We start from the raw sequence: 22207 nt of genomic DNA on the forward strand, positions 1-22207 counted from the left end.
CACTAGGACTACATAGAAGCCTCACTTGCTTTCATAAAAATCAGCAACTATAATTTAAGTTGTGCCATATTAGGAGAACAGACTTTTCAAAACAGCGGTTTTTATAGAATCACAGATGCTTGAGGTGGGGAGGGGGAGCTTTTTGCTTTCTCTAAAGCTTAATTTTAAAGATGAGGCCAAATTTCCTAAGCTCTCTGGTTCAATTCAAATATCTCCAGCTTAAATTTTATTCTCCTTTGTGAGTAGAGTTGCCAACTTCCAGGTGGGTTCCTGGAGAGCTCCCAGAATTACAGCTGATCTCTAGACTATAAAGATCAGTTTGCCTGGAGAAAACGGCTGCTTTGGAAGGTGGATTTTGTGACATTATACCTACCTGAGGCCCCTCGTCTCCCCAAACCCCACACTGCCCAGGATCCACCTCCAAATCTCCAGGAATTTCCCAACCCAGAGTTGGCAACCCTACTGGTGAGAAATATCTCCATGAATATTTATTTTTGCACCACTTTTTCTTTTCTCAAGTAAAAATTTCCCCATTAAAATTAACACATTTTTCAACATGTTAGGGATAGGGTAGGATATTGCTTTTTGAAATGTGGCACTTGAAGCTTAGATCCCACAATAGCTTAGTACTTTCAGTGCAATCCAAAGAACAAAGACAAAAGTAATGACTACTGAGGAATTCCACAATGTTAAGGATGACAATGAAGAAATTGAAGATTTTCTACTTCTTGACTCAATCATCAACTGAAAGGGAGACTGCAACCAAGAAAGTAGGAAGAGACGGGCATCCTGAAAGGAGGGGACTGATCTACAGCGACCAGGAGCGATGCAGCCATACTGCCTCCTCAGAGGCTTCCCAGCCACCACAGAGCCTAAAAAAAAAGAAATTCGAAAATAAAAAACTAAAAAAGGGGGGAAATCTCCCATTGCCTACCACGGGGCTGCACCACTGAAAAAGGCGGCACACCTGGGAGCTCTACCCCTGGGAATGCCCCCCCTCCCAATGCTGGCATGGGCTTTCCCTTCCAGGAAAGCCCTTCTGGTGTGGCTGCACTGGCGGCAGAGGCCGATGGCACCTGGAAGCCGGTATGTTTGCCCCTGCACCGGCGTAGGTGCATCTACACCAGCATGGGGTCACGCCGGCTCCTAAGGAGCTTCCGCCCCCCCCTTCAAGAATGGCTCCGAGTCTTGGAATGGCAGCTATGAAGGAGCTAGAAAATATCCTTAAGTATAAGGAAGTGTTACTGGAGACTAAGATCAAGATAATTTATGGCACAGTATTCCCCATTACTGTGTATGAATGTGAGATGTGGACAATGAAGAAAGCAGACAGGAAGAAACTTGATTCCTTTGAAATGTGGTGTTGGAGGAGAGTTTTATGGATACCATGGACTGCCAAAAAGACAAAAAAAAGTAGATTCTACCAAATCAAGCCTGAAATATCCCTATAAGCTAAAATGACTAAACTGGGGCTGTCATACTGGTCAATAGAGTTGCACTGTACAAAATGATTCACAAAATTGCTATACATTATTAAGGATTGGGGTGTATACTACTATGTGTAGCTTGTTGTAAGTAAGATCTTACTATGTAATTTTTGCATCATGTCATGTTAATATTTCGGTTTTGCTTCAGTTCTGTTTTTAGATTTCTGGTTGGTTCTGCAACCCAAATCCTATGGCATCACTTATTGAATGTCCCATCCTGTTGATTGTGTTGACTCACTCTGTGTAATCCACTTTAAATCCAAGTGAGAAAGGTGGACTATAAAGAAAGTAAATGAGTTAATAATACTTCTAAAAGGTTTTTAATTTTTAAAGAATTTGTTGGGGGGTTCCAAGTTGATACTGTTTTTTAACCTTTATCTTTTTGTGCTGTTCTGTTTCTGATTTTATATCTGTTCTTCTACAGTTGTTTCAAAGATCTTTCATATTTTGGGGAGACTGGTTTCATGGAGTTTTGAGGTGGTCCTGAAGGTTTTTAAAATGTAGTTGTTGTAGCAGGTTCTGAGGAAAATTTCAAGTTAGGTTTTAATAAGAGTTAACTGTAGGTGAGGGTTTAGGTATTTTTAAAAAACCAAAATAAATTTTAGTGTAGGGTTCAGTTCTCAAAAATAAGTTGGCTTTGTTCAAGCTTTCCCCAAATTATTAGGCTGACCTGGACCTCAATACAATTGAAGCAATTGCAGGTTTGTGCTCGGAAGGATAGCTAGACAGGAAAAGTCAAGAGCAGAAGGTTAGTGAGATTCAGAACAGGTGAGTTAGTGCTCAGACTAACAATGCAATCTGGCCTAGTGTAGCAGCTAGTTTACTTTGGTGAAGTAGTTCAGGGTGACAGAATGAGTGCATCAGGTCCCTGGGGGATGTCAGGTTCTGACTAAAGTCACCTGAAGAAGGGCTCTTGGCAGGACCAGCCCAGGCTCTGGCTTCAGGTCAAGTTCTTGGTTCACAAACTCTGTGTATAGTTTCTCATCCTGTTATCCTGTTATTCACTCCGCCTGCAATCCACAGCTGTTGTATTGTCTACCTTTCCCTGGGAACTGTTATCTCGGAATTGTTTCACTTTGTTTTACTTTCTCTGGCTGGAGTGTTTTTAACCATGTTTTCTACCCATGTCGTGCCATTAGCAGCCTTCTTCGTTCTGTAGACAGTCAGTCCTTTTATTTACCTTATTGCTCCTAATAAAGTATTATTGCTGCTTCAGAGCTACCTGCTTGAATGAATCTGCTTTTGAGGGATGCTAGAGGTAAACGCCTGAACCTGACAGGGGAAAGGCTAAGCAGAAGAGTGGTAGGGGGAGGAAGGAGGAGAGCTGTGGCTTTCCCACCACCTGTGCAGAGGCCTGCCCCGCGGCAATCATCCATCACGCCCTCCTTGATCTTAGGTAGTGCAATGAAGAGGCTTCACATGGCTCTCTTTATGGAGGCTGCAGCTGGAACACTGCCTGCAGAGATGCCTGAGAGCCGAACTACATGTTACATTTTTTCCCCACTTGTTTTCCAGTATTTCCCACAGCCAGGCAGCAGCTGCATGGAACTGCTTCTAAAGAAACAGGCCAAATAGGCTTGAAAGGGCACCATGTGGGGAGGGAAAGGCTCCTTCCTCCCCCCCACAGCAGTTTTCTGAAGTGAAAACCGCATTGGGGATTATTCTACAAATTTTGCTGCACCGTGTAAAATATTTTTATATTTTATATCCTGAAAGGATTCCCCCCCCCCCCGGAATGCACAGTAAGAACCCAAAGCAACTTACACTGTTCTCTTCTCCATTTTATCATCACAATAACCCTATGAGATAGTCTAGGTTGAGTGTGTGTGACTGGCCTGAGGTTTCCCTGCAAGCTTCTATGGCAGAGTGGGGATTCAAACCTGGGTCTCCTGGATCCTACTCCAACACTGTAACCACTGTACCAAAGTATAGAATGGACTACCATATCAAAGGTGGAAAGATCTAACAAAATTATCAGTGATGACATGCCCTTATCCATTTACAACGGAGATCATCCACCAATGTGATGAATGCTGTGTCTGTTCCATAACCAGGTCCGAAACCACCTTGAAATGGGTCAAGGGCAGAAGTATCATTCAGGTATGCCTGGAATTGCTTGGGCATCACCTACTCAGTCAAGATTTGTAACCAGCCAATAATTAGTCAACTCAACCTTTGTGGGAGTGGGGGAGGGGTTTCTTTAGCAATGGCCTCTCTACAGCCTCTTTCAAATTTAGGGAATTTTCCTCTCACAAAGATGTATAAATTATTCTGATAAATTATGCTCTTATTTGTCCTCCACAAAATTTTAGTAGCCAAGGGAGACAGGATCTGGATTGCATGTAGCCACTTTTTCAGCCCCAAAGATCATGCTCACATCAGTCAGGGAGAATAATCCATAGAATTCTGAGAAGTGGATGCTTCCAACACCTCTGGCATAAGAATTAAATCTTGTCTCCAAGTTGGAATGAATCAAATGTCATAGCAATTGGACAAATCACCTGCTACAGGGTCATTTTTCACAATTAAAAGATTATACAATCTTTACTAATCCTGGTGGATGAGATTCAAATGGTGCAATGTTGGCAGAAAAGGGGTAAACTTCCTTGGTTGCCATCACCACCATTATTATAGGCTGCATGACATGATCTATCTGGTTTGGCATGACTCTTCTGCCCACAACACCAAAGTTGTCTACCAACTCATTTATGCTACCCAGTTCCTCAGTAAAACAGGGATCAGGAGATCTACTAGAATGTGGAAGAGGACTCTGGGAAGCCACTTTGTCTATTTCCACTAAAAGACTGGCATTCCATGCTGTTAACAGGCCTTCACCAAAGTCACAGTTGAGACTGCTCAGTCCCTTACTTGAAGAATGGGAGAACCATGTGTCCGTCCCCCCTGAGACCCTTGGAGAAAGTGCAGCATATATGTGTGTTATGAAGTCTCCTTCCCCATGCACTAATTTAGAGTTTATGAAGGATCATGTATTTAGCCAGAACCCACTGAGACAGAACAAGATGAAATTAATCATCCACACAGGGTTCTTGGTCACACATGGCAGGCCTATATGCTTTTCTATCAGTAGATCATATATTAGTGAGAACTTGTTATTCATGGACCTGGCAACATCAAGGTCATACCTAAGAAGTCATTAGAATCAGACTTACATGTTGATCTTACAACAATCTGATATACAGATATTATTCAATGGCTTGAAGGCAAATAATTCTGGCCAGCTAACATATAATAAGATGCTTGATAATGGGCACCAGGGGGCAGGGACGGCTATATTTCAAAGGATGTAGCAAGCATGAAATGGAGTTTGGAGATCTGTGTAACTACCCATGAAAAAATATATTAACAGAAGTCACCCATTTATTTTCTGTGTGTCTAGTTTTCTGGGGAATTATCAAAAGCAGAGAGGGGGGCATTTTTATCACATATCCCTTCAGATCTTCCGCTCACAGTTTTTATTTAGAAATCATTAGCATATCTAAGCTTCACATTCACTGTTTTGTCTTTTTACTCTCTTCACACAATTGTTTTAAAACCAGTGCTTCACTGTATTATGCAGCTTTGAGGTAAACAATTCTACAACCAGGGACACAATTGAGATGTATAAATGGATATTTAAATGGGAAAAGCGTATGAGGCTGATTGATGCCAGAATGCTACAATCAAAGAGTGAGAGGAACCAAAAAAGCACCAAATCCAAAGTACCTATAGGACAAGAATATGTTTAATAACACAGGGAGTGAGGGAGTGCTAGTGCCTTTGTTTTTTTGTGGGGGAAACTGTTTTCTAGACATTAGGAAGAATTTTCTAACAGATCGGTTCCTCAGTGGAACAGGCTTCCTCAGGAGGTGGTAAGTGCTCCTTCCCTGGAGGTTTTTAAGCAGAGGCTAGATGGCCATCTGTCAGCAATGCTGATTCTATGAACTTAGGCAGTTCATGAGAGGGAGGGCATCTTGGCCATCTTCTGGGCACTGGGTGTGTGGTGGGGAGGTAGTTGTGAATTTCCTGCATTGTGCAGGGGGTTGGACTAGATGACCCTGGTGGTCCCTTCCAACTCTATGATTCTATATAGAAGTCTTAGAGCGAGATACATATATTTAGCCACATGTCAACTTCCTGGAGAGCAACTGGATTCCATAATGAAAGCTGTAGTGCCTAGCAGTAGGGGTTCCACGTTCATTAAACTTGTTTACTTGGACAACGGCAGGCCATTAGAACATATCACTGAGGGAGATCAAGGTGTGAAGTCCGACACTCACACAACATTTGATAATAATGTTCCATATGCCCATTTACCAGGTCCTTTAGGTCCTCACATCTGGTTCTCCTAACTGGTCATCCACTAGGTGCATTCCTATTTGACAAGATTCTGTGCCTTCTCAGTAATGGCACCAGTCCTTTCAAATGAACTGCTGGAGGAAGTCCAGAGAGGACATCTTTATCTGTAGCTTTTCAGAGAACCCAAAAATGTTTCCTCTCCACAGGGCCTTTTTAGATGCACTAAAATTTATGTATTTATTCTGGGCTTTTGAATTCTTGTGTCTGTTCTTAATGTTCTTATGGTTTAATTTGTTTTAAAATTGTTTTATTACTATATTGATTGCTGTTGTGGTAAGCTTGCTTGAGTGTATACATTGTAGGGTATACATTGTAAAATATATAGGGTATACATTGCAGGGTATACTCTGTAAAATAAATAATAAATATGTAGTTATTTCCTTTACAAAACTGCAAACTACAGTATATACAGTGAGGGGGGAAAGTATTTGATCTCCTGCTAAATTTGCCCGTTTGCCCTCTGACGAAGAAATGACCAGTCCATAATTTTAATGGTAGGTTTATTGTAGCTGTGAGAGACAGAATAACAACAGGAAAACCCCCAGAAACCCAGAAGACAAAAGTCAGAGATTGCTGTGCGTTATAATGAGGGAAATAAGTATTTAATCCCGTATCAACCAGCCAGATCCTAACCCTAACCCTAACCCTCAACCTCCTTGTAGCTGTGAGAGACAGAATAACCCCCGGAAACCCAGAAGACAAAAGTCAGAGATTGATGTGCATTATAATGAGTGAAATAAGTATTTGATCCCCTATCAACCAGCCAGAGGTGAGACAAACGCGTGATTTTGAAAACCTTTAAATTGCTTTGTATGCTGGATTTGGCCATGGTAATCTAGATAATAAAGCATTCCTGGAGGACACTGAAGTGGATCAAGACATACTGTTCAGCAAAGTTTGAAGCTTTACTCCATCCTAAGGATTCCACTCACTAAGATTCAGAAAACACATTTTTAAGGAAAACGAATGTGTGAGAAAGGATTGCTTAGAAAACCCAAGATTAGCAGGGAAGGGGAGACTAAAAGAGGGGATCATGGGGAATAGAATGGAATGCCAATGCAGCAAAAAACAAATTAGAATTATAATGCAGCTAGCTAAACCTTTCCCTGGCTTAACACTTAGCTCAAATTACCTTGCAAGTATGTGGGATCAGACCTTCTACATCCATCCTGGGCAAACCACTACTTGCCTGAGCAATAGTGCAGGTGGAAGAAGGCTGTTTGAGGAACTCTGGGAGAAAGGACAGGGCCAGAACAAGAGAAGGAAGCTGGCAGCAGATGAGACCGTATAAAACAGGGCAAGCTAGAAGAGGAGTTGGTGATAATGAGAGAGGCAATGCCATTCTGGGGTGGGAATAGGGATTTACATGTTAGCAACAGACACTGGCAGAAAGAGTTGGAAGCCAGTGAAGAAATGTAAGGTGAGTATGACATGATCATAGCCTCAGAAGAGATTTTAGCAGCATGATTCAGCTGAGTTATTACTTAAATTACACCAGCTGTCTCAAAAGAACAGGCATCAATGTGTTTACCTTGATATCCAAGCAAAGGCATTCAGGGCATAGCATATTAGATTATTCTGTTTTCCACAATCCCTGGTAGTGTGTTCATTCAAAAAACCATTAAGAAACACAAAGTATGTATGTTTTCAAGAGGTTAATAGAGAGAAAATAGTCTCCCTGTAAATTGTTTGAGATAAATTTGTTTCTATGTGAGTAAAGAGCAGTATACCTGGGGTATTAAGAAAGTCAGCTTTCATGTTCTACTGTAGTTCTGAAATCCGAGCAATAATTCCCATAGTTTCAAGACATTTAAATGAACTTTTCTTGTTTCCAAAAACATGGCCTTTATCCTGTTTTCAATAACCTTTCTTCTTACTTTCACATCAAACATTGATTACTTCCCTCTAATTCTAATCATCTCGAACATTCTATGGAAAAGTGGGGAATAATTTTAATTAAACTAAATAAATAAGATAATTGTTAATAGTTATGTGAATACCAGGACAAAAATAATATTCTAAACTTATTCGTTTTTTAATTTATAAAGTATACCTACCTTTTCCTCTAAGGGATGCTTAAAGCCCCTCACAAACTTCAATGTACAATTAAAAAATAGTGCAGCCTTGTTTTCAAACTGTTTTGGGGACTTCTCCAATTGGAAGAAAAGCAATTATGAACAAGTTTCCTTGAAAGACATGTTGGTCCATCACTAGGGGTTGCCAGATCCAGGTTGGCAAACTCCTGGAGATTTGAGGATGGAACCTAGGGAGGACAGGGATCTCAGTGGAGTACAATGCTATAGAGTCCACCCTCTAAAGCAAGACAATACAGGATTATAGATAATTACCAGCACCTTGAATGGTGCTTGGATTCAAACAGAGAACCTATGCAGCCAATACAATACAGGGCATATGTTCTCAGTGATTCACTCCTGGTAACTGGCAGATCACAGTATTCTATACTAGTGGTACCTTACAAACACTGTTCAAGAATAGACCCATAGAAAGTGAATTGCAATAATCAGTTCTTGAAATTATCAAAGCATGACTGATGATCAGCACGTCTTTGTCTTCCTGTACTGCAGGGGTGGGGAATCTTTTTTTCCGCTAAGGGCCATTTGGATATTTATAACATCATTCACGGACCATACAAAATTATCAACTTAAAAATTAGCCGACCAAGCCCCAAGCAGGCAGCTGCTCCAAATGACCCCCCCTCCATGTGGGCAAGCAGGCAGGCATCCAACCAGTGGCGCACTCACCCACCCAGTGGCACAGGATGGTCTGTGGCACCAGCCGGGCATAGCCGTCCAGCCACATGCCAGAGTTGCTCCTGCTCTGCATGGTCGGGGCCAGATTCTATAGCCGGCACCTGCTACCTCCGCCTGCAGGGATGAAATGAGGACACACTGGCTAAGAACTTGCCCCCCCAGCGCATTCTGGCCCTGCCCCCTTTAACCCCTCTATTGTTGCCACTTCTGCCCCCAGCCCTCTTGTAGTACAGAGGGAATACGTTTCTCCATGGCCTGGGTGGGAAAGGGTTAACACCATTTCTTGGGCGGTCCTAGCAACTCCATAGCTAAGAACTCTTCTGCAAGGGGGGGGGAAAGGTTCCTTTTCTTGGCAAAACAAACTCACATCCGCCTTGAATAGAGGCTATTCCTGTCTGTGGGAGGGGGTGGGTCGCCAGTCTTAGATCCTTCTGAGCTAGAGATCTTCCAGGACCCACGAAGGGCCAGACCAAATAATTTCGCGGGCCTTAAACGGCCCCCGGGCCTGACGTTCCCCACCCCTGCTGTACTGAATATAACTGATTTTAAAAAAAAACTCCTGGCCTCCATAGCTTCTTGAGATTTTATTTACAAGGTCAAATTTTGAACATTCCTGGGAAGGCTCAGAGCTAGTTATGCTACTGTACCTTTCAAAATATTTAATACCTCCACTCCCACCAATCTTCTGAAGTAGATACCTTTGTTCCTATGGGAACTCCTCTCCCGATATACCCCTCAAAGAGCATTATGCTCTTCAAATAACAACCTACGGGAGATCCCCAGCCCGAGAGAGATCCTGCTCAACCAGGATCAGGGCTTTTTTGGCCCTGGCCTAATGGAACTCTCTGTCAAGTAAGACCCAGGCCCTGTGGGACTTTACTCAATTCCGCAGTGCCTGTAAGACGGAGTTGTTCTGCCAGGCCCATGGTTGAGGGCAGCGACAGTTCCATCATGACCCGCCTCCCTGCACCTGCTACACCACCTGCCATTTTCTGCATCTTGCATCGATCAATCTCTGCCTTCCACATGGTTGGGACAACACCAGTACCAATTTTTAATGGCGTCAATGTGCTGGCCAATGGCCATAACAATAAAAGTAAATGTAAAATGTAATGGCATCATTGGGCTCTTGGTTTAATTGATAACTGTGAGGATGTATTTATTGGTTTAAATGATATTTATTTATTGCAGAGATATTGTATTTTAATCTGATGTAAGCTGTCCTGAGCCCGACGTTGGTTGGGAAAGGGTGTGTTATAAATCAATCAGTCAAACAAACAAATAAATACTGTTAATCTTGAATATGCAGAGAAATATGTCACAGTCTACTAAGCTTTGATCTCAAAATCACACTAAATTAGAATTGTGCTGTTTGGGTGGGTGGCTGTATACAAATACATTAATCTAATTTAATGAAAATGATGGGTTGTTTTCCTTCCAACAGAGAGTAGAACATAAGAGGGGGTCCTTCTAGTCCATCTAGTCCAGCATCCTATTTCATACCATGAACAACCAGTTGCCCCGGATTGCCAACGAATGGGGCACAGAGGTCAAGATGTATTCTCTTAGCACAGATATTGAGAGGTTTATTGCCTGTGGATTTGGAAGTTTCATTCAGCCAAGTAGCCATTGATGTACATAGCCTCCATGAATATGTTTAATCACCTTTTAAGGCTCTCAGCTCGAATGGCCATTTCTCCATCCAGTAGCAGCGATTTCCACAATGTACATAATTTGTTGAGTGAAGAAGGGCTTCCCTTTCCTCTGTGCACAATCTATTTCACAATGTAATTCCTCATCAAAATCATGATTCCTGATTAATCAGTTCCTCAGTGCCTAATTAATCTTGTTTGCACCTGGCAAGCAGGCAAACAAGAGAATGGAATAGCACGCAAATAAGGCCCACTTCTGTAAACTCTTTAGATCAGGGATGCTCATTTGGAAATTAACTAATAAAAAGCTGAACCAAATCCCATCTATTTTAAAGAACTTTTATCGTACCACATGTTATTGCTAAAAATCACGGCTGTTGATAATGCCTAGAAATCTTTGGAAATAACCTTTATTTTTGTGCCTTGCTGTCTGCTCTTTGCAGTTGCACAAGATGAGCACTGTCGAAATGAGGAGTAAAGTATCAATAACCAGATAATCTAACAGTACAATCCAAAACAATTATACCTTCCTGGTCCCATTTGCTTAGATGAATTTAGAAGAATGTAACTCTGCTTAGAGTGGAACTGACAGGAGTGTTTTTCAGCCAGAAGTGTTAGCAAATTGTCCCACTGAAAAAGATCATCCTCAGAGTTTTTGTGCACAAAAACACTTTGTGCCACTCATTTTTGTGCCATTCATTGCACTGGCAGCCTTCTTGGTTTTAAAATATATAAACAGAGCCACTTTCTTGCCATATTATAATGTAAAATATTTAGAGACAACTCTGCTACTAATCTCTACTTCTATACAGAACCGATACAACAGAGATGTGTAGGCTGGGAATAAACTATATTTGCTAAGAGTTGAAAGAGGTTTGAGAGAGCCATTTCTACCATGATATACACACACAGTCCTTTAAGTCCTGTTTACCAAAGGCAAACTGTATAGTGTATACACTGCAAACAGTGATCTCTCTTTCAAATTGCTTTCAGTTCTCTGCAAAGAAACCATTTGTTTCCAGCTACAGAGGACCTTCTAAGTCAAAGATCCCCCACCAATACTTTTCCTGGCACCCACCAAGTGTTTTTAGAAAGTGGGCAGGGCCAAGTGGGGCTTTTGCCAAGCAAGGCTTCTGATGGACCATTGGAGATTTGATTGGCTGTGCAGATTTTTTAAAAATGTTGCTTTGGCAGCAGCTGCCAACACAACACGAGGATCTTCACTGTGTGACTGAAGGTAAGCTGCAGCAGCCATTTTAAGGCTGGCTACATCACCTGTGGCAGTGGTTTTGCAGCAGCCCTTTTGTGGCTGCGCCCACCACACTGTATCAGAATTCCAAAGGTGCCCACAGGTTCTTAAAGGTTGGGGACCCCTATTCTAAGTGGTCACCCTCAGCTACGGTATTCATCCCATTTACTATTCACCAATGGTCATGAGTAGCCATCCTTCAGAGGTTCTAAGAAAAATGTACTTCTGGTTGAGCAGCATTTCCCCCCAGTTTAAATATAATATCTTAAATAGAAATGTAAATATGATTTCCGTGGAAAATTTGCTCCTCTTTTTATTATTTAAATTGATCACTTTTTGAATGTAACACATTCAGCGGGATGACCCTGAAGAAATAAGACTGTGATCAAACATTGTGCAAAGATTTGGGGTGATAGTTTTAACTTTGTCTGAACAATTACTCAGTGAACAAGTCTGTGTGCTTATTTTATGACTGAAAAAGTATCTTTGAGCATGTATTAGCACACTGACAGAAACGTCCCTGGTGAGTTACCAGAGTGTTATGCTCTGCAGACAATTAAGCTAATGTTTTGCTGTTTGCGGAGCTTATGCTCTATAGGAAATCTATGACCTAAATGCAGAGCTAGACATCCATTACATCATCTCTCTAGCTTATTTGGGAAATTTGACTACAATGTAGGGCTGCTAGGTTTCCATTAACCTGCTATTAATATGATGAAGCCCTGCCCTGTCCTCGACAGAGTGCATAGAACTTCCATTAGTCTTTTATTTCACTCTTTCCCCACTGGTACTTAGTTTGAGAGAGAGAGAGAGAGAGAGAACAAAACAGAAAGATGCCCTAAATGATTTCCTGAAATATTCCTTTCTATAGATTTCATTGTCTTTCCCAGAGAGCTGTAAAGTTTGAATTTGACTTACTAACCAGCCATCCTCTTTGTTTGCTAATAGGGAGGGGATTTATGGTAGCTTTGCCAAAGGCAGTAGCAGAATAAGATTCTCAGATCATGTAACATTTAAGTCCAGTAGCACCTTAAAGACCAACAAAATTTCCAGGATATAAGCTTTGAAGAGTCAAAGCTTTCTCCAACAGATCTTGCACTTCTACTGCAAACCAACATGACTCCCCACTTGAAATTCAGATCATGCCATTTCTGTCTCCTCCAAAAGCCCCATCTAAAATGGAACATGGTGAGGTGAGGGACTGAGCTAGGAGCATGGTGAAGTGATTAGAGTGTTAGATTAAGATCTGGGATATCTAGGTGCATTATGCTGTGGCAGCTTGCTGGGTGACCTTGGGCCAGTCACACACTCTCAGCCTAACCTATTTTACAGGGTTGTTGTGAGAATAAAATGGAGAGAAGGAGGATGTGTGACAGCAGGTATATAGGTTGTGATAACCTACCAGAACCAATAGAAAAGCAATGTCCAAAGGCAATGTCCATATCAAAAGTTTGTAAAGGCAGGAGTGGCTGGAAGTAAAACCTGGAAAACTCAAAAGACAATTAATTCAGTTATTGCATGGAAAAACTGTTGACATAGAGGGACTTCATAGAGGACTTTCCTCCCCCCCCCCCTTCACTTGTTTTCTGACACACAGGAAACAGTGACACTGTTATGCTCAAGAGAGCTGTTGACAGCGTCACTGTTTCCTGTGTGTCAGAAAACAAGTGAAGGGGGGGGGAGGAAAGTCCTCTATGAAGTCCCTCTATGTCAACAGTTTTTCCATGCAATAACTGAATTAATTAATTAATTAATTAATCGGGGCTCAGAGATTTCTGCCCATTAGGGCCTCTGAGTCAGCAGCTGCAAGTAAACTGTTTTCTTGAAATATTGATCTCAGGTCTCTCTCTCCCCCCACGAACCCCCGTTTGCCGTATCAGATGTAAGATTCTTTAGTCGAGGGGTGTCAAACATACGGCCCGGAGGCCGAATCCGATTTTATCCGGCTGCGGAGCCGAGACACCTAGTCCCCCTTTCCCCCCTCCCCCGGCCTTTCCTGGGCTTCCTGAGACCCGTGCACGGCTGGGGAGGGAGTGGGGAAGGCTTCAGCCCAGTCATGCCGGGCTGCAGGGCCGCGAGCGCAGTGTGTGTGTGTGTGTGTGTGTGTGTGTGTGTGTGTGTGTGTGTGTGGAGGAAGGCTTTTCTCTCTTCTTCTTTTTCTGTCACTCTCCTTTTCTTTCTCTCCCTCTCTCCCTTTTTCTGCCTCTCTCTCCCTCCTTTTCTTTCTTTCTTTCTTTCTTTCTTTCTTTCTTTCTTTCTTTCTTTCTTTCTTTCTTTCTTTCTTTCTTTCTTTCTTTCTTTCTTTCCTTCCTTCCTTCCTTCCTTCCTTCCTTCCTTCCTTTTTCTTTCTCTTCATTTATTTACTTATTTATTTATTTATGTGCACATGGCCCAGCCCGACCAAGTGACATTTATGTCATATCCGGCCCTCCTAACAAATGAGTTCGACACCCCTGCTTTAGTCTCTCCAGAGAAAAAGGAAAATGGCATTGGCATCCTTAGAGCAAGCGGTGGGGATGAGACTGCAATCACACTTTGGTTGATGAAATTGCATTGATAGATGGGCACTTTGCTTTGTGAGCCCTTCAGGCAATAGGTAGACAAGCAGATGTCCCTTCTGTGGGCCAATCTTCTGCCATGGTGTTGGCCATTGATAAGCATAGCCTGAATAAGGAGAGCCTTGACTTTACCTTCTCCAAAATGAGTAGTGTTGCAAACCTCCAGGTGGTAGCTGAAGATCTCCTGCTAGTACAACTGATTTCCAGGCGACAGAGATCAGTTCACCTGGAGAAAATGGCCGCTTTGGAAGGTGGACTCTATGGCATTATGCTCCATTGAAGTGCCTCCCCTCACCAAAGCCCGTCCTCCTCAGGCTCTACCCCCAAAATCTCCAGGTATTTCCCAACGTGGAGCTGGTAACCCTAAAAATGAGGCATTCCTAGATTCTAAAATGGCTGCCAATGTGCAAGTTTAATGAAGAAGAGTTGGTTTTTATATGCCAACTTTCTCTACCACTTAAGGAAGAATCAAACCATCTTATAATCCCCTTCCCCTCCCCACAACAGACACCCGTGAGGTAGATGGGGCTGAGACAATATGACAAGCCCAAGGTCACCCAGCCGCTTCATGTGCGTTGGGGAAACCAACCCAGCAGATTAGCATCTGCCACTCATGTGGAGGAGTGGGGAATCAAACCTGGTTCTCCAGATCAGACTCCACTGCTCCAAACCACCGCTCTTAACTAGTGCACTACACTGGCTCTCAGGATGGAATTAGGCCAACACCACATGTCTAGGAAGGGGGTCTAGGAAGGTAACAAAGTGCTCAGTACAGACAAGTAAGTTATCCTTTGTTAGGGCTTATTTCTTGCAGCAACAATCCTTACTGTATACTGATCCATTCTCATTTAATCTTTGTTGGTCTTTTCTGTAGGACGTATGCTAGTTAATAAAAGCCTTTTCTTATATGGTGGTTTGACTGCAATATACCCTTATCCCCTTGACTAGTTGCTCAGATACATGTCACATGCTTACACACACACATCTCTCCTTTCTGAAGACTCAAGGCACTGGGATAGGGTTGCCAGGTCCCTCTTTGCCACCAGTGGGAGGTTTTTGGGGTGGAGCCTGAGGAGGGTGAGGTTTGGGGAGGGGAGGGACTTCAATGCCATAGAGTCCAATTGCCGAAGCAGCCATTTTCTCCAGGTGATCTGATCTCTATCGGCTGGAGATCAGTTGTAGTTGCAGGAAATCTCCAGCTAGCACCTGGAAGTTGGCAACCCTACACTGGGAGGATTTGAGGTGAGGAACGGGGGATACCTTGAGTGGTGGCAAGTTCTATTGGGAGATCCCAACACCCAAGAAGGGGAGGGGGTCCAAAAAGGGCTGGGATTCTTCACAAGTCTGCACCTCAAGGCAACTGTGTTCTCTCAGCCACTTACTGTCTTAGACAAAGCAACAGGAAAAGAGCGAAAGCGTAAGGGGAGCCCAGTAGGATGTGGTAGGAGGGAGCAGATGGTTGTGTGTATATGAAAAAGAAGCACAATTTGAGATGTTTACCGGAGCAGAGAGTCATTTGGTGAGCAGGCTGACACAGTTCCACCTGTGCTCCATCTTTAAATAATGTAAATACTATAGAAATAGTAGAAGCCTGCAGTGCTGTCTCCTCCAGAGGGAACCAGCCTTGGTATGCCATACACCTTCTCACTGCTCAGAAAAGTGGGGCATGTATACGGTTGGGCCCTGACACGAGGTGATTTGAAGAGAGCTCCCAGCTCAATAACAGAGTGCAGGTTTTGCAAGTATTAGGTCCCAGTTCCAGTCTTCAAATGAGAGGATCTCAAACAAGACCCTATCCTGAGATTTGAACAACTGCTGGAGGTCAAAATAGACAATACCAGACTACAGGAACCAGTAATCAGACTCACTTTGGGACAGTATCCTCTGTTCATAATCGGAGCTGAGTTCCAGTTTCAAATTCTGCTCATGGTTTAAGCGTTCCTGTCTTTTTACCTAGCTTCTGACAGTGCTACAGGAAACTGCTTTAAACTGGAGCTGAGAAGAACAAAAATAGTACTACTGCTCTTGGGACCAACTTAGATGGTGAGTAGTCTGGAGTGAGTAGAAGCAGCAGTGAAAGAGCAGATTGCTGCCAGGGGAGAAGAGCTTTTTGTGCTAGGTGCAGAAGATTTATCCCTGAACAACTGAAGACCTTTCGACATGCCTGTGTTCCAGTACACGTCAGCTTTCCCTGTTTATCGGGGACTGTTTCACTGTCTAGTTGGTACTTGTCCCCAGGAGAATGTTGTCTCCATGTTGTCCGTCTTTTCCCTTTGAGGGAAGATGTTGGAGTGCCTTTTTAAATTTGTTCATGTGCAGCCATGTAGATTTGTATTCTTCCAGTTTCAGCCCCTTTCCCAAATCCCACAAAGTTCACAGCAGATGTTGGAATAACACATTACACATCAACCTGTCATAAAACCTGACAGGTACTGTTAGGGTTTCCAACCTCCAGATGCTAGCTGGAGACCTCCTGCTATTACAACTGATCTCCAGCCGATAGAGATCAGTTCCCCTGGAGAAAATGGCTGCTTTTGCTATTGGACTCTATGGCATTGAAGTCCCTCCCCAAACCCTGCCCTCCTCAGGCTCTGCCCCAAAAATCTCCTGCCAGTGGTGAAGAGGGACCTGGCAACCCTAGGTACTGTTCTAGGCAGAGCAATAGCAGAAGAGCTCCAATTATCGGTCAGATTCATACAAAAGTATGCAAAAATGTTTAACGATGGGTGGTTCAGGTATACACATTGCTTATGTCCTAAGCAAAGCCATTTTAGGATTGGATTTGCGGCCCTCCCCCCACCTGCCATTTCCCCACAGCAGTAATGTCTGAAACTGCTTTTCCTTCAATGGGAGTCTTGATCCATGAGTTGTGGGAGGTTTATTACATGTGTTGGCATACAACATGTAGTTCCACCATGGGGCAGATGGATCTTGACTTGTGTGCCAATGCATGTAAGTGTACACAGCTAGCCATGAACAGATGAGCAGAAGTCCCTATTTTCATCTGTGAAATGTTGGAAGGTATATGTTTCTCTATATAGCCACAAGGGATCAGAACCTGTTTTTCGGGGACACTAAAGAAGACTGTCAGGATGACACATTAGGATGTTTCAGATGCGTCATTCGCTATCTTTGGGTGGTGCTGATGAATGGAGCTTCCAGAGTCCTCCCCCTCCCAATTGTTAAAAATAAAACAGCCCAGTTAAGTTTGAAGAACTGGTTCAGACTATCTAATGTCTGTATCATTTGCACACATAAAAACTGCTCACATTAGCAGTTACTCCTGGAATAAAAAAACATTCACAGGAGTTCCAGCTGCAGTTTCTGAGAGTGAGATGTGCTGAGGATAATGAAAATCCTTGCTCGCAGTTATCTTCACCCGAGACTACAATAGATATCCTTATTCAGTATACTTTTCATGTGGGGAAGAAGAAGAAGAAGACGAAGAAGAAGAAGAAGAAGAGTTGGTTTTTATATGCCAAGTTTCTCTACCACTTAAGGGAGACTCAAACTGGCTTACAATCACCTTCCCTTCCCCTCCCCACAACAGACACCCTGTGAGGTAGGTGAGGCTGAGAGAGCGTGACTTGCCCAAGGTCACCCAGCTGGCTTCGTGTGTAGGAGTGGGGAAACCAACCCAGTTCACCAGATTAGCTTCTGCCGCTCATGTGGAGGAGTGGGGAATCAAACCCGGTTCTCCAGATCAGACTCCACCACTCCAAACCACCGCTCTTAACCACTACACACCATGCTGGCTCTCTAAGACTAAGACACTCATGTTTTGTTTTGTTGTGGCATACAGTCACATGACGTTCTACCCATACATGCCACTTTGGGGACCCAGCCATTGTACATTTTTGATGAAGCAAAAATTAAACCATTTACTACTTTATACAGCTACTGTTAACTTAAAGCCCCCCAAAGAATTCATTCAGACATTTTTTAAGCCCACACAATCACTCTAACCCCATAATTACGTTACTAATATGAATTTTACCTCCCTTCTTGTGGAAAATCTAAACAAGCATATTTCCAAGCAATCTTATATGCAGTGATCCAACTATTGCTATGAAATGGATAGTTTTCCTATGCTGTTCCAATAATTTCCATTGTGAAAACAACGAGTTATACTCAGGAGGATGCATGAAGAAAATAAACTGTTAGAATTGAAATGGGATCCCAGTTAAATGGGAGTTCAGCAGGTACCCAGCATCCAATTATATAATCTTTTTATGTTAAGTATCTTTTCCATATGTGTCTGACTGCATGTGCATGCTGACAAACCCCAAATTTATATCTAATGTTGGTGCATGGCTAGTATTGAATATACTTTTTTTTTCTTTTTTCCTTGGGAACTTGATCCAGTTATTTGCTAGTATATACTGACACTCCAATCCTAGATGTGTTCACTTGACTTACCTTGAAATGAATAGCCTTAGAGCTGCAGCCTGGTGTTGTAATGTTGAAAATTACAGTTCACAGGGGCTGGGGTTTGTAGGGCTCACTAAATGCTGTATTCAAATGGGAGACCCTTTGTTACTTCATATTAGGGAAGGGTGTGTGTACGGTGAAGGTTTTTACAATAGGGCAGGTCAGCACCTCAACACAGAAACAGTTTGCTCATGGCACTTTTTGATTTCATAACAAAGAACTAATCTCTGATATATTGTGAAATAAGCATATTGATTTTCATCTGACAAATGCTGCAGGGAGTGCAAGGGAGTGGGAAATATGCAGACACTTACATTGCGCTGCTCTGAAGGTCACTGATTTCTCACCACATGGCCTTTGGTAGACCAAGCTAAAATATGTTTGTGGCTGACGGGTCATGTGAGCATTCCAGACCATGTTCACAAATGGATGCATCATTAACCAGTGGGCAGAGCAATCCTCAAGGGTGGGGGGAATGGCCTTTGGAGCCAGCATGACCCCTGGCTAGCATGTCCAGCATGTCCATAGCCCCAGTTACCCACTGTCCTCCCCGGCTAGTGTCGTCTGCATCATATGATAACCATCTTCAAGTACTTGAAAGGTTGTCATAGAGAGGATGGTGCTGAGTTGTTTTCTGTTGCCCCAGGAGGTCGGACCAGAACCAATGGGTTGAAATTAAATCAAAACAGTTTCCGTCTTGACATTAGGAAGAACTTTCTAACAGTTAGAGCAGTTCCTCAGTGGAACAGGCTTCCTTGGGAGGTGGTAAGCTCTCCTTCCCTGGAGGTTTTTAAGAAGAGGTTAGATGGCCATTTGTCAGCAATGCTGATTCTGTGACCATAGGCAGATGATGAGAGGGAGAGCATCCTGGCCATCTTCTGGTCACTGTGTGTGTGTGTGTGTGTGGGCGGGGAGGTAGTTGTGAATGTCCTGCATTGTGCAGGGGGTTGGACTAGATGACCCTGGTGGTCCCTTCCAACTCTATAATTCTATGATTCTATGAATGGTACTGAGTGTCTGTGCTTGGGAGGTGACTCAAACTTACTTGTCTCTCATCTTTCCCAACTGCCAACCAGCAAAAAAGCACTTTATAAACTCTGAACCTGTACAGAATGCAAGCCCAGGAATTATTCTTTGAGTTGCAAATGTTGGCACTAAACCTTAGGTATAAGGCATTTCACTATACATATTTGTATGGTATTTTTTTGAAAGCCATCTAAGCTTGTTGTCATCACCACATTTTGAGCTAGTGAATTCCATAAATTAATTTATACATTGTCTGAAGAAGTCCCCTCTCTTGAACATCCTGAGCCTATAGTGACAATCAGATTAAATGGAGGGCCTTAGCTCTATTATGAAATCTTTTTCCTCTGACGAAACTCAGGTTGCCAACCTCCGGGTGAGGCCTGGAGAGCTCCTGTAATTACAACTGATCTCCAGACTACATAAATCAGTGCCCCTGGAGAAAATGGCTGCTTTGTAGGGTGGACTCTGTGGCATTATGCCCTGCTGAGGTCCCTCCCCTCCCCAAACCCCACCCTCTCCAGACTCCACCCCAAAAAGGTACAGGAGTTTCCCAACCCAGAGCTGGCAACCCTAAATGGGGTCTTGGTATAATGAAGAGAACTAGTCTAATGGAACAGTTTTGGGTTTCAGTTGTGATTAGGAATCCTGCTTCCTCTAAACATCTCTCCTCGGATGGGATTATGCCCCCTAGTTAAAAGCACTCAGGACCTCCAGGATTAAGACACTCCATTAACAGTCTGCTGCTTTCCAGCATCTTGGCTGTATTGCCTCGCCTGGTGGAAGGCCTTTGGGAAACAGCAACTGCCACTAATTTCTTACAGGGAGTTTGCCAAGGCCAATAGGCCTAAAATTTCCCATAGCCCTGTCCCAACCCTAAACATTTACTTTTTTGTTGGCTCTGTCATTTTACCCGCCTCTCTTATAAAGAAAAGAAAAATACCAGTTTCCAAAACAAGAGCTGCAGTAGTATTAAAATCCAGCTGGGTGACCCGCTCCGAACAAATTTTGCTGATGCAGGCATGCTAATGAAGGAGTCGTGCAAGCCAGCTGTGCCCCCTCTTGCCTCTTTATGTCAGTTCCACAGCCAGGAGCTTGTAGATTATAGGAAGAATCCCACATTAATGCATTTCAGAGCACAACTTTCCATCCCTTTCAAGTCTTTGCTGGCTCGGAAAGTGCTAATAAGGAAAGGAAACAGTGGACAGTACAAGGCTTACTGTCTTCTTCCAATCACATAAGTAAGGTTTTTTTAAAGAGCATGCTGGCCAAGCCATATCACAGTTGGCTGAAATCTTCAAACAAGTTACTCTACAGAAAACTCACCAAAGTTCAAGATTATTCTAGAATAATTGGTTGAATTTTTGCAGCCATGCTCAGGTGACGCTAACTTTTGCACCCTTGAATTCAGAGCCTTGTGTGGGCATTGAAGCACACTCAGAGCACATGCAGCTGGTTGCCCCATTCACTGCAACAGACAAAGCAGTTCTGCATATGTATCCCTTTGCCATCTCAAAGCCATCTCACAACTGTCCCTACTGGCAAAATGAATGGAAATGCACCTGTGAACAACAGACATGTGCACACGTAAGCCCCATTGTCACATCCCTGGGCACCCCTGGGAGAGAAGGGGTGGAACATGGGAACTGCCCTAAGAATGCCAGAAGCAGTGTAATGGGGCAGAAGGAGGCATTGGTGAGGGCATGGCAGGAGCAGATAGGAGAAAGGACAACTAAGGCCAGTTCCTAAGGATCAAAAATCTCCTTGGGACAAAAGACCTATTCAGAAGTAGGCACAGGGCAGCGGGGACTGGGCAGGTCCGGGAGAAAGAGGATAAAAAGGGACCAGCTGAAGGAGATGGAGAGAGAGTGCCTGGCTGGGACCTGCTAGAAACTGGGGAGGAGAATAGCCAACTGGGCCTGTGTTCTCTATGGGAGTAGAGACACAGGACTGCCCTGGATAGGGAAAGTGACCACAGCCACTGGACTAATCCTGGGTTTCTCAGCTACTGCCCTCATTAATCCTACCAGAAGATGAGGTGACCAGAGCTACAAGCTACCAAGACCAGGTGAAAGACCTTAGCAGGGGAAGCCAGCCTAAGAACCTGGGCGAAAGCAGGTGGAGGTAATAAGGGATAAACCAGCCAGGCTGAATGGTGACTGTTAATCTTAGAACTGCTGACTGGAATTCAGCTAATTAATACAGTGGGCAACCTTAGCATCTCTTGAGTGGTGACTCATCTTTGACCACATGGATATTCCATAGTACATCCCTGGGGGATGGGGTCCCTGGTCAGGGGGCATCACACCCATACTCATAGATGGTGTTATCAGGGTGATTGTGCCTAAGGCCCAGTCACACATTTAAGGGCGTCTGCAGGACTCTTTTCAGGACTCAAGAATGGACATGCTTCCCTCCTGTCACATGAGATATGGGCACTCGATTTGACTGCATGTATAGGGTTGCCAAGTCCCTCTTTGCCACCAGCAGGAGGTTTTTGGGGCAGAGCCTGAGGAGAGTGGGGTTTGGGGAGGGGAGGGGAGGGACTTCAATGCCATAGAGTCCAGGTGCCAAAGCAGCCATTTTCTCCAGGTGAACTGATCTCTATTGGCTGGAGATCAGTTGTAATAGCAGGAGACCTCCAGCTAGTACCTGGAGGTTGGCAAGCTTTTGCACGTAT

This window comes from Euleptes europaea, chromosome 10 (genome assembly GCF_029931775.1).
Source record: "Euleptes europaea isolate rEulEur1 chromosome 10, rEulEur1.hap1, whole genome shotgun sequence".
Lineage (NCBI taxonomy): Eukaryota > Metazoa > Chordata > Lepidosauria > Squamata > Sphaerodactylidae > Euleptes > Euleptes europaea.